General features: G+C 35.1%; 1 protein-coding gene across 10 annotated transcripts in view; it reads right to left on the bottom strand.

Annotated features, from left to right (window-relative positions):
* The window catches only part of LOC111050980 (multiple C2 and transmembrane domain-containing protein), a 300854-nt gene that overhangs the window by 123499 nt on the left and 165042 nt on the right, over window positions 1–12313 (bottom strand). The gene's annotated exons all lie outside the window — the stretch shown is intronic.

Below are 12313 nucleotides of genomic sequence, written 5' to 3'. Positions count from 1 at the left end.
TCCTGCGAAAATTCTATTTCTTGAATAAATTTCTCCCTTTAAATGTTCTTAGGCAGTTATATTTTGCATTTGTTGATCCAAAAATAAGTTATGGTATTAATTGTTGGGGCTCCACCTATATTCGTCACTTGAAACCATTGATAACGGTGCAGAAATCGATAGTCCGTGTTATAAATAGAAAGGGTAGATATGAACATTCTTTTCCTCTATTTCAGTGCCTTGGATGTTTGCCTCTTAGATATATGTATGTGTTTAAGGTCCTGTATATGTTCTTTGTAATGTCTGGAAACGGTGGTCATACGTTGCTCAGGGATGTTCCCAGCTATCAAACTAGGAGAGTGACAGCTGATTTACTGAGACTTCCCAAATCGTATACCACTTGTTTCCAGAAATCGTTTGTATTTCTTGGCCCCAATTTTTTTAATAACATCCCAATTGAAATCAAGAGGCTTCAAAATCAACTTGTTTTCAAAAAAAGAATTCTTAGATGGCTCAGAGGTCTTATGCCTGACCATTTAGAATCCTTATTCAATGTTATTTCGTAGTTAAAATGTAATTTTGGTGGCTGGCAATAAGCATTAGTAAGATGAGCTGTTTTTGGAAAGTGTGCAAGGTGTGTGAATGTGAGAGTGAATGGTTGCTAGTCTTTTCTTTCTCTTTTCTTTTTCTTTCTCCTTTTATTCATGCATTTAAAATTAGTTGAAGTGATATTCATTCCTGCTTGCAAACGTGGAGTATTGTATACTTCCAGCAGGTAGTATTTTTATTCCGATTCACAAATTTACCGTATATCTAATAAAACATACCAGTATTTATTTTATTAATCTTCCATTAATTATTTTTTATCTTACTGAGCTGAGTGTTTTGTTTTTCTTATTGATTCTGAATGTGAATATTGTGAGTTTGAATAAATATAATTTGAATTTGAATTTGAATACTCGTAACGAATACAAATTCTGACTGAGATAGAGATATTTTAAAGTGCAGGCTCCGTGCACATGAAACTTACACTTTTTCTTCATACCTTACACCATTTGAATGCAATTTTACACTTACTTACAAGAAGTACACACTGATGATGGGTGAACTCAACGTCAAATAATTGATATTCAAACTCGATGTAATTGAATATGTCCATATGTTTGTTGTGAATTGATATTTAGACAAATTGGATTCTATTATGATTCTTAAATAAAGCCTTGTGCATGCTTCTCAAGTTCTTGATATTATATCTTCAAATTATTCATAAAATGCAATTTCTCATTTCTTAACTTGACAAGAATAGTAGACAATAGTTGGTCATCATACAAAGTGAACTAAACATTGATAACATTCAAGATAACCATGTATTTGTAGTCTATGTATATTTATGACTCTCAAATGGAACCATGTGCATGCTTCGTGCTTACTTCATATTTTTTAATGCAATTTCACACTTTGTTAAAGGAATTATTGGCTACACATTTGGTAGGTTGAGGATTTGAGGTTATGAATGAGATGGTGTCACCTTGTGTACCCGATCACTCCGCTGCTTGATGCGCTGACCGAGCTTCTCGAATAGAGTTTCCTGCGAGTCGTGAGCGGAGGAAGCGGCGTCCGGGTCAGGACACTCGGTGGTCGATCGCCGGGGGCGTCCTCTCGCCTTGGGCTCCTCGTCATCCTCCTCGTCGGCACTGTCCTCTTCATCGGCCGACACGCGCGAACACGACTCAGTGTCCGACTCGGTGTCACGCAGGATTATGTGTCGCAGCAGGTGACGTCGGCCTCCCGGTGCGGCGGCATCCTCGACCGCGTCGTCGGTCGTCGTCGACCGTCCCAGCCGCGCCAACCGCGTCCGCACGCGCGACAAGCGACCCGCCGCCGCTGAAGGCAGTCCGTCAGCCGCTGACTGCGACTGCTGCCCCTGCTGCATCAGCTCAGCGATCAATGAACACTGACTCAAGCTCAAGCGAGCTCTACACTCTCCACTCTCCATGCTCAACAGTGTCGCGCATGCGCACTAAATCCCCTTCCCTTCCCCCAACCATGGTCCCCCAGCTGCGTGCAATTTGTAAACAAAGAGGCACTTGCAGGAAATAAGTGCAAGTGCCTCATTACCTAACCCCTAACCTCATCACTCTCGTTATTGAATTAGTAGCGAAAGTGTATCATTAAATTCGCGCGAAATTTATTCCGGTTGGAGAATCTTTTGTTTTCAAGGACAGGCACACGGGATCCCCAATTTCGTGAAACACACGTAGACAAAGAAGAGCTCTGCTAATTTCGAGTTCCAATTCAAGCCTTCGATAATAGAAAGATGGTTAATTCTCTATCTTGTAGATTATCAAAACTTCAATCAGCAATAAACAGCATCAATCTAACAGATATTAACATGAAAACAAACAATTATTAATCACTTCATATTATGAAGAAAAACCATTGATAACAAGGAACCTGACAAGCAAATGATAGGAACAAGGACCATCAAGACATCATAAACAGGATTGAATATAATGTCAGGAATTGTGAGAATTGGGAAGCGGTTAGGTCCGTGATCGCGCTGATAAATTATCATTCATAGAAATCAAGATTCATGTGTCTCGTTAACTCCGTTCTTATGACCAATTAAGGAGCTGACATCGCTAAATATAATTTATGAGTTTCAAAATCGCTTCCCAGTGATCTGGAACCCACTTAAACCACTCATCCTCCATTATCAATCTCATTAGCAATGCACACAACCTGGAGCGCATCGCCCTTGGCAAAAAATAAATGAAAATATAAATTTATAAATAATAATTCATCAAGATGTACAACATTATTAGTCTGTAATGATCAGCAAATAATATAAGATGGTTTACACCATCACACCATCCCATTTCTTGGATTTGACGAAATAATCAACCAATGGAGTATTTTATTATAATTTCTCGATTCACATAAATTGGTAAACATTTAAAATTCAGGTATCTTTCCTTTCAAGTTTCGATATATTTTTTTCTTTAATTTTTCATCCTATATGCCACTTACGCTAAATATGGATCAGGAATACATTGCTTTTAATAACATTGTAGGAGTAACACGACAATTGTTAAACACATAGAATATGTGAAAAAAATATATACAGATATTTTTTTATAGAGTACTAGCAGGGTACCCGTGTTTCGCTACGGGAATTAAATGTTCAGATTATTTTTGTAAAATATTTATAACCTGAATTCTACCAAAGCCGTTATAATCATTTTTGAGATCCATCATACAAACAAAAATTGCTTGCTGAATATAACTTGAATAATAAATTAATATAGTCTCGTCACTGTCATAGAATGTTGTATCCGAAAAGGTGCTCTCCCATGATAAAAATTTCATTATATATAGGACCGTTTCAAGTTTCATTCAAATACATTTCTATAATACTTAGTTACCCAAAAATCGTTGTCAGTAAGTGTGATGATTAGTTGTTTTGCTATCACCTTAGTTTGAACAACACATTCAACTCTGTTGAAATATACATTCAACTGCGTATTTTAAAAAGCAATCAAAAGTTAGCGATGCCATAAGGTGTCACCCAGTAGCTCTTATGCACTCATCTTGACACCAGGGGAATATTTTTATTGAATCATGCAATGTTTTCAAATTATATTGCTAATTGTTATAACCACAGCTGTTTATTTTCTCTCTTCCTCTCTTTAGTTTTCAACAAACGATGGAAATTTCTGTTTCAATAAGCTGCCACTTGGATGATCAATTTTTGCTCTCAAGTTATCTCAGAGATGAGACTCAGCTCAAATTTGTGTATCACGGATCTACTATTTGCTAGGAGCATCTTATGATCTTGCCCTCTAACGGTAATAAATAAAGAAATAAGGCCACAGCTTGGCATGAAAATTATTGTGTCTAATCATTTGAATTATTAATTGATGTGTTGGAAGTGCTCTGTAGAATAGTAGACTAATTGCAGTGAAATTTGTGGAATATTGGGCGGAGCTTAAGAGTTGACTCTGGGTTAACTCTGGGTTGACTCTGGGGCTTAAGGGTTGACTCTGGTATCCATGGATCTCTTGCTTATTCTGGAAATTCTGGCATAGCCTATCGCTTGAGCTGGTTTACACTGAAGTTATTGACAAAATTTTGATAACTTAATCCTTATGGATTCTATTGGATTGAACGGAACTTGACTAACACATATGTTCATCAAATGTTTACATTTTGTTAATATCTTTGGTGTAAACGCAGCTTTACTCTTCGTTCCACTCATTTAAAAGTGTAAAAGCAGCCAATCCACTGATTCTTTCTTTCATGGAAGTCCATTTATATAAAAGAGTCTCATAATAATTAGTAAAAAGATTCATAATAATTAGTCTAACATTCAATGTGGCTGATTTCTCATGTCCTAAACTTTACTACCATAAATATTAAAGTGGGAATTTTTAAGTGGACATTTTAATGTTTATATTTGAGTCATTCTGAATAGAGTTCATCCAATCACTTTGATTATTGACTACCATTATAATATGATTTCTTTCTAAATTTTCTAACTCAACTACAGCTATTAAAATCTTTTTCACTTGCTCACACTTTCTTTCTCACGTTTTCAACAGAGTATGGAAACTTTTTTGATCAGCTGCTAATTGAGGGACTAATAATCCTTTCTGAAAGAGCTTCAGCGATTTTTCCCAGAGTTGAGACCTGTTCCAAAATATTTTTTTATTACAAACGTAAGTACTCTATTCCTGATTTAATAAAAAAATGTTAGAGGCGTTCTTGAGATCCGTCAGACATACATACATATCCGCAAACACACATATTTAAACAGAAATTGTTCGCTTAGTATAATAATTGACTTCAATGATTATGATTTCATTAATGAGAGCTTATTTCACATAACAATTACAACGGGCATAATTGTCAAACATAATAGAAATCGAAACTAATAACAGCTGGCATTAAAAGCAAATATGGCAATCATAATTTTGATATCGAAACAGTAGCTATCATCTTATCTCCATCTGATCTAATGTAAATAAATTGTAGTAAGATTCACATCAATGTGTCACCATTATTTGAATGGGGAGCATTGATGCTATTAATGAGGTATACTGACAGTTTCAAGTGAATATCAACGAACTGTTATGCATATTCTCCAATATTTTTATCGAAAGCACAACTAATTTTTAGGAATAATTGATTCATGGGAAAAGCGCCTTACTTCTATGGAAGATATTTTTACATTAGGAATCTCCAATGAGTACTAAGTTATGATTTTTCAAAAATGAGTGAAATTTGAAGAAAAAATCAATTTAGATAAATTTTAGTTTTTTATTAAAAATATCTTCCGATTGTTACCATTTAGATGTTTATTCAAAATCTCTCTAGGCGTATTTTTTGTGCTCTACAATCTGAGATCAGGTGGAGCGCTCTATCCTATAAAGATTTACAGGTACACCTGACAACAATGCTCCTTGTATTGTGGAAAACGCCTAATTTTCAGCTTCAATCATCATCACCAACTACATTGTCCTCACATTGATATTTCGCACAATGACATAAGTTCATGATATTATGTTCTATGAGAATCACCCGTTTAGAATACTTCACTTCAGTATTTCTTAGTGGAGAGGCGCCCTTAAGGACACCTGAAGGATCAAAATTTCAAACACGTATAACTTTTGACACAGTGCTCAGATTTCATCGTACTACACTTCATTCTTCTCGTCTTGTTAAGGCGGTCCAAATTCATGCATCATAAGTCAAATTCGTAGGAGAAATGGAAAATTTATTATCGGCACACTGCACAGAAAGCAGCTGTTTTTCAGTCCCTATGTGGATCTGAAAGACACTGTTTGCAGAAGACTCTCGTCTGACATCAGAACAAGTTTCTAGCCCTTTTCAGCTAGATTTTGATAATTCCAAATTTTGAGTACCCTTTCCAGCCGCTAACATGGAACTAAGAAAGGTGATCAAAAAACAGCTGATCAAAAAACTTTTCATTATTTGTGTTCATTATTCAATAATAAAAACATTTATAATAATATCATCTTATTGTCATTTGAAAGAATGAAAAAGTATAAACTCAACCTCCCACATAATTGAACATCGTCTTTCAGGTTATTTAGACAAATCAGAATAAAAACTAAAAATACTTGGACAATTTCCTGATATTCAGATTGGGTACGCGCCACCTTAGTCCTCCGACATACCCAGAACCTGACAGGAGTGGACAGCGACTATCTCATCCATCGACACCGTACGCCAGCGACAGGGAAAGACTGTTTTGAAAGAGTCTCGAATTGGCGTGTGCGTTAGGCGCCAAAACGGGACACTTTTACATCCGTACAGAAACGACAAAGTCAGACACATCGAATCTCTGACACTTCAAAAACAAGACAATCAGGTTATACTTCTTGGACGGACTGTACTACGCAGAGCTGTCTGGTTTTCAAACAATGGTATTGTTCTGATGAATCCTCACATGTAGGCTATTCTTAACAAGACCATTGACAATTTATTTCTGAAACCTATCACTATTTTCTATCCCTCTTCGTAGTAATATCAGGCGATGACTTATCTTGTAACTGTATAATTCCTATTTATCAGTCCTATATATCTATTTATAAGTCCTATATATCATTCCTATTTTGTGCAGTTGTCTCTCTTTTCTGCAGTTATTTGGAGCTTAAATAATAGAACTATTAGTAAATTTCTTGACACAAAACAAAAATAACTTCATACACTTCGTACACTGAAACTTCTCTATAATTCGTAGTTTTGTCATCAAAAACACTGTAATTAGTATTCCCATAAAGATAAATACACTAATATGCCATAGTAACTGATAACTCCAGTAATGAGTTCATCGAAAATTATGCTACAGTAACTAATAACTCCAGTGATGAGGAGACCGAAAATCACATCAACTGATGAAGTGAATTGGAAAAAAGGGTGTTGTGATTTATCATTAGTAAGCTGGAATATTAATTGCATGCAATTACCACAATTTACCCATTTATTCATAACAGCTAATGCTATTTAAGAATAATCACATATAGGTACTGTCCTTAATGCCCCGAATTCAGCTGATTAATATACAAATTTTACATCAACTCGCTTTCGCTAATGTCTGTCTGTCTGTCTAGGTATTGTTTGTTTCCACCATAGCCTATATATGTATTAGATAATAGAACTTGTGATAGCAATACCTTTAACGTTATAGTAATTGGTATTATTAGTTTAGGGATTTTGAATTCTGATTGTGAATTATTTACCCATACGGAGTGAACTTTAAAGTTCTATGGATTCACATATAATAATATAACTAGAGACACCCTTGATTGATGAACTCGCTAATGAACAGTTGTATTGATCTCTGAAATCTTTTACAAGTATGTCAAATTAATATTTAACAATATTTTCTAATATTCATTCATAGAGGCTATATTATGAATTAATTATGGGCAATGATGGGATCAATATCAGTGATATAATTTTCTCGTATTTTGTTTTATCAGCCTCGATATTGCAGAGCTTGATATATAATTCGTCACCCTCCAAAATTCGTATTAGATGCTTGGTCCCGTGAGCTACAAATTATATAGGTTCTACTGTGTTGAATGTAGTCTAGGCCTACTGGAGGGTTAATTACTCGAGCATTGAGAATTTTGAATATAATAAAATTATTCAGTATTGTTTTTCATTTCGAATGTCATTTTCAATACTGGAAGATATACAGTTATCATTTCCCAAAATAGCGGGAAAATGTTATTTTTTCATGATAATATTTTGATGATTGATTTTTCTACGTTTCAACGACGGGATTTGCTTTTGTCTGTATATGTATGTTGGCATGTTTGTAAATTAGCTTTTGATGATTACAGCTTGGCAATGCTCTCGGTTTTATTTATAACAGGTAATATTGTCATCGTCAATACACGCCAATCAGTCATTGGCCGTTTCAACACTTACGATTTCTCGTCACGGTACCGGTTTCTTTTTTCCGATGTCCGAAGGGCTAATTGGGGTGACATATTGACAATGAGATCTGTTTATAAATGCTGTACGAGGTCTACTGTTCACATAACTACTAGCTACAAGTATTCAACTGCAGAAGTCGGAAATAGACATTTCATTTTACTCATGGAAGACACCCACCCTTATCTATCTACTTCACGTCTATGACGATAACAATATCAAAGAAACAGAGTTGAAAGTACAAAGGCATAGAGATGGAAATTTAGAAGTAAATGAATTGTTATAATTCAATTACTCAGGTATATTAGAACTGACTACTTTAGCATTTACCTGATTAATATTACCGCAATCATTATGTTTCAAATTCAAATTTGCGTTGCGTTGCTGTCACTCGGCTGCTCTCTGCACCTATTTTCTCGAATCATGCAATAACTTCAAAAAAATGACGTCAACAAACTTGGTGACTCAACACATCTGTCTCGTTTTCAACTGACAATGGCAATGGCAAACTCTCTCGATCAGCTGTTTTCAACTGACGATGAAAAACTCTCTTGATCAACTGTTTTCAACTGACGACGGAAAACTCTCTGTCAGCTGCTACTCGGTTGATGAATATTATTACCGTACCTAATCATTTTTAAGTTCCCTCAGTGAGTTATCCTAAACATGAGTGAGTCCTAATCCAAATGATGATTTTCGTATCACAAACTCTATATTTCAAACTATATACTATATTTCAAACTTAATCAAAATCGTTAGTGCCGTTTTCGATTTCCATCAGACATACCAACTAACAAACAAAAATTGAATATGATGATAAATACGTCTATAGTAACATCCATATGGGAACGTCTGTTATAGTAGACTGCACAAAACTAATCCGATGTTAGTTGGAAGAGCTGAGTACCTCCTCACCCCTTACCATAAACTTTGCCAATTCTTCAGGTGTACTGTATTATGAAAATATCAATATTAATTCTTACTTATAATCAGCGGCCTAGGGAGCCTAGGCCCCCCTCAAGAATCAGATAAATAATGATAATGCGGGTCTATCTACTCGAATCCTTAGAGTCTCATAATGATTTAATACTTTTCTTTATCAGCAGTAGTATAATTCCTTCTACAGTATCAACAATGTAGCAAAATTGCCTTGAAAGTATGGATACGGGTACAGAGTAATAAATAATATATTTTTCTCCGTGGTATAGTTTGAATACAGAATGGGTACACTTATTGATCAGAGCACAATAAGTGAGTTATTGAATAAATTTCAATGTGAGAATTAACAAGTTGCGAGATGTCACAGTGAAAGCAAAAGAAAGGGCACAATCAGACAATCAAAAATGTATGTAAAGGGTTGTTGAGAATTATGGGAACAGCTTGATGTATCTTTAGCTTTCTAACTGAAAGTTATTTTCCAATTAGAATATGATCCCAAATGAAATTGTCATTGTAAAAGAAAAATTTATCTTTTTCCATGATTTTTAAGAAATCTGTTTCAGTGTATTCCTACTCTAGGGCCTCTCTGTAGACCCATATTTCTAATAAATATTCCATGATTGAATTTAATAACTAATAATGTATACCTATGTTTGTATTGATACTTCAACCACATTTGTATAACATTGGAAAAAATGAAGCATATAATAACATCTTCTAATGTAACATTTATGAGGGAAAACCCAGGTCCCTCTATCCTTTGGGGGTATTCCTCCCCCCCCCCAATACCTCTTGGTTTTTGCCCCCCCGCTTCAGCAGTTTGGTGAAATGGCACCACTGAAGTTGAATGAAATCAAGTTCAATTATTGTATGGTAATTGTATGGCAAGATTACGATACTTATGAGCTCTACTTAGAAATGGATTGTGAAACAAGATAATTGTACTGGAATGTAATAAACTGTGATATTTTCATGATTATATAAAAGCAATTAAGCCATTCATTTCAATCATTGAGAGAAAAACCAATATGATGCTCATATTATCTTCTCAAATCTTAATACATTAACAATACACTACCGGTAATTCACGTGTAAATAATACTGATGTGGTCGATTTCAATGAACATTAAATGAAATGTTTGTTTTCTTCTAAATGTCTATACTTGAGCATTCTGTTAATTTCGAACAGAGATCACTTTTACGAAGTTTTCTCAGATGATGCAGCAATCACTGAGGAATAATAAACACATAATTCAATAATCCAGGAGAGAGTCATCTAAAATTAGAACTATTAGTGCAATATTGCTAAATTATTAGTGTTTTTCAATAAATTATTAATCCCATAAATGTCTCTTAATTAAATGATAAGTAATGGAGTTCCAAATATTATAATATTTTTCGCATTCCCATTTTTCTTTTTTTTTATATTTGAATCGCTTCATTTGGGTCACTCGTTGTTTAGTCGAATATAGTATTTAATAGTATTATTCAGGTATATCTATCACATAAATCTCTCTCAGCAGCTACTATAAACGCTTAAAATAGGTTGCTAGGGAACGATAATGATAAGAATATGTGATGAATAATCTATCCTGTTCTAGGCGAGCAATATTTCTGTATCACAGATATCCAAAAACTTCAACACTAAAATGTGAATATCTTTGAAACGGTTTGATATATTTATGAGCGATTTCCACCATTCATTGTCTCTTGAAATTCTTTATTATTTGAATCTTGTATTAAAACCTTCCCATAGAAAATTTTTGATTCAATGTGGCGGAACGAAGATGGCAGACCAAAATTTGAAGCTACCTACAGAATTGTTTTTCAATTTGAGTAAGAATCCCAGTGGAGCCCACTGTTATATTATCTTTGGAAAAGGAACATTAAGCTGTTTTCCTATTAATATTACGTTGTAGGCCTACGTGAATCCATAGGACTTCATAGGTTTCTCCGTATGGGTAAATGATTCAGAATCAGAATTTAAATTTTGTTAAATCAATAATACCAACGACATAGCAACTGCCATCACAATTTGTATCATTAATATTACGCGTATGCTACTGAAGGATAATAGTCAGGCAGACACACAGGAGCAAGTTATTTTGTCCCATGCAGTACTTTCAATGTTACTTTTATATCCTGAAAAAGGACGAAGAAGTGAGTAAAATATTTTGTTGTTCAACGAACTTGACCTGTAAAAAGGTTCGAAGAGTGTGTGTTCAAAATTTGAAGCTGATTGATCAACTCTTTCTAAAGTTATTGTAGTGCATTCAAACAAACAAGCAAACCCACAGACTGGCTACAACTATGAACTTGAGTAAAAAGTAAGAACTTGCTAACGCTCGTTCAACAAATATTATTGAGAGAACAACGGGCGGTATTATCAAGTTGGGAGCACATAACTTGAAGGAGTCAAATTATTTCAGTGTAGGGGATTGTGTATTTCACAAGAGAGTGTGGTTGTGAGGGATATAGGCCTATAGTGAGAAAGTGAAGAAGTGAGGATTTAATTGAATTGCAGTTTTAGTTTTTTTTTTGCACGGTCGGCCCTCTCTCACATTCAACCATCAACCCTCCAGTACGATGCTACATCAACTATATTATACAATCCTACTCGGTGGAATGGGGGAATTCACAATATTACAAGCAAGAGTTGATAGTAATGAATATTATTGACACAAAGAAATTTACAAATCTAGGCATGGGAAAGTCAAATTCAAGATAGGTTGTAGATAATTATGTCTGAAGCATTGTATGAAATAATAACAAAACCCTGAGGGGTTTTGAAGAAAGGAGAGCATTAGCACACAACCGGGTAAGAGAGAGAGTTAGAGAGAGAGAGTGTGTGTTAGACAGAGAGAGAAAGTGAGAGAGAAAGGCGCAGGAGTGATAGAGAGAGGGTGATGGAGGGGAAGAGAGAGAGAGTGGGAGAGAGAGAGAATGAGAGAGGAAGCAATAGAACTAAATAAGGTTGAGATAAGATACAATGTCACGCAGGAGTATTGTCTAATGGTGGTCACACACACACTTCTACAGTCACACTAAGTTCTAAAAAGAATATTTCAAAGAAAGTACAGTCTGTGACAAAATTGAAACCAGTTTACTTCCAAGCTATTCTGACATAAGCGTCAAAAGCTGATAGCGACAACCAGAGACTGTTTTCCAGGTAGAGAAATTAGTCACGGACTCGCCCCGCCAAAACAAGACACTTCTTTTTCAGCACAAGAACGGCAAAAGTGGCCACCGCCAAAACAAGACTGATTTTCAGTGCTAGGATGGATGTGTCTGACTTTGACGGTGGTGTATCCTGACATCGCCCCTTCAGATTACCTCAGATTTGCTAGAGCAATCACCTTCCACTTCTGCTTTCAGAAGTGCTTAGTAAACAACTATTATATATATATATATATATAATATATATATA

Source organism: Nilaparvata lugens, chromosome 2, assembly GCF_014356525.2.
Source record: "Nilaparvata lugens isolate BPH chromosome 2, ASM1435652v1, whole genome shotgun sequence".
In the NCBI taxonomy this organism is placed as follows: domain Eukaryota; kingdom Metazoa; phylum Arthropoda; class Insecta; order Hemiptera; family Delphacidae; genus Nilaparvata; species Nilaparvata lugens.
This window is presented reverse-complemented; position numbering and strand designations above follow the sequence as displayed.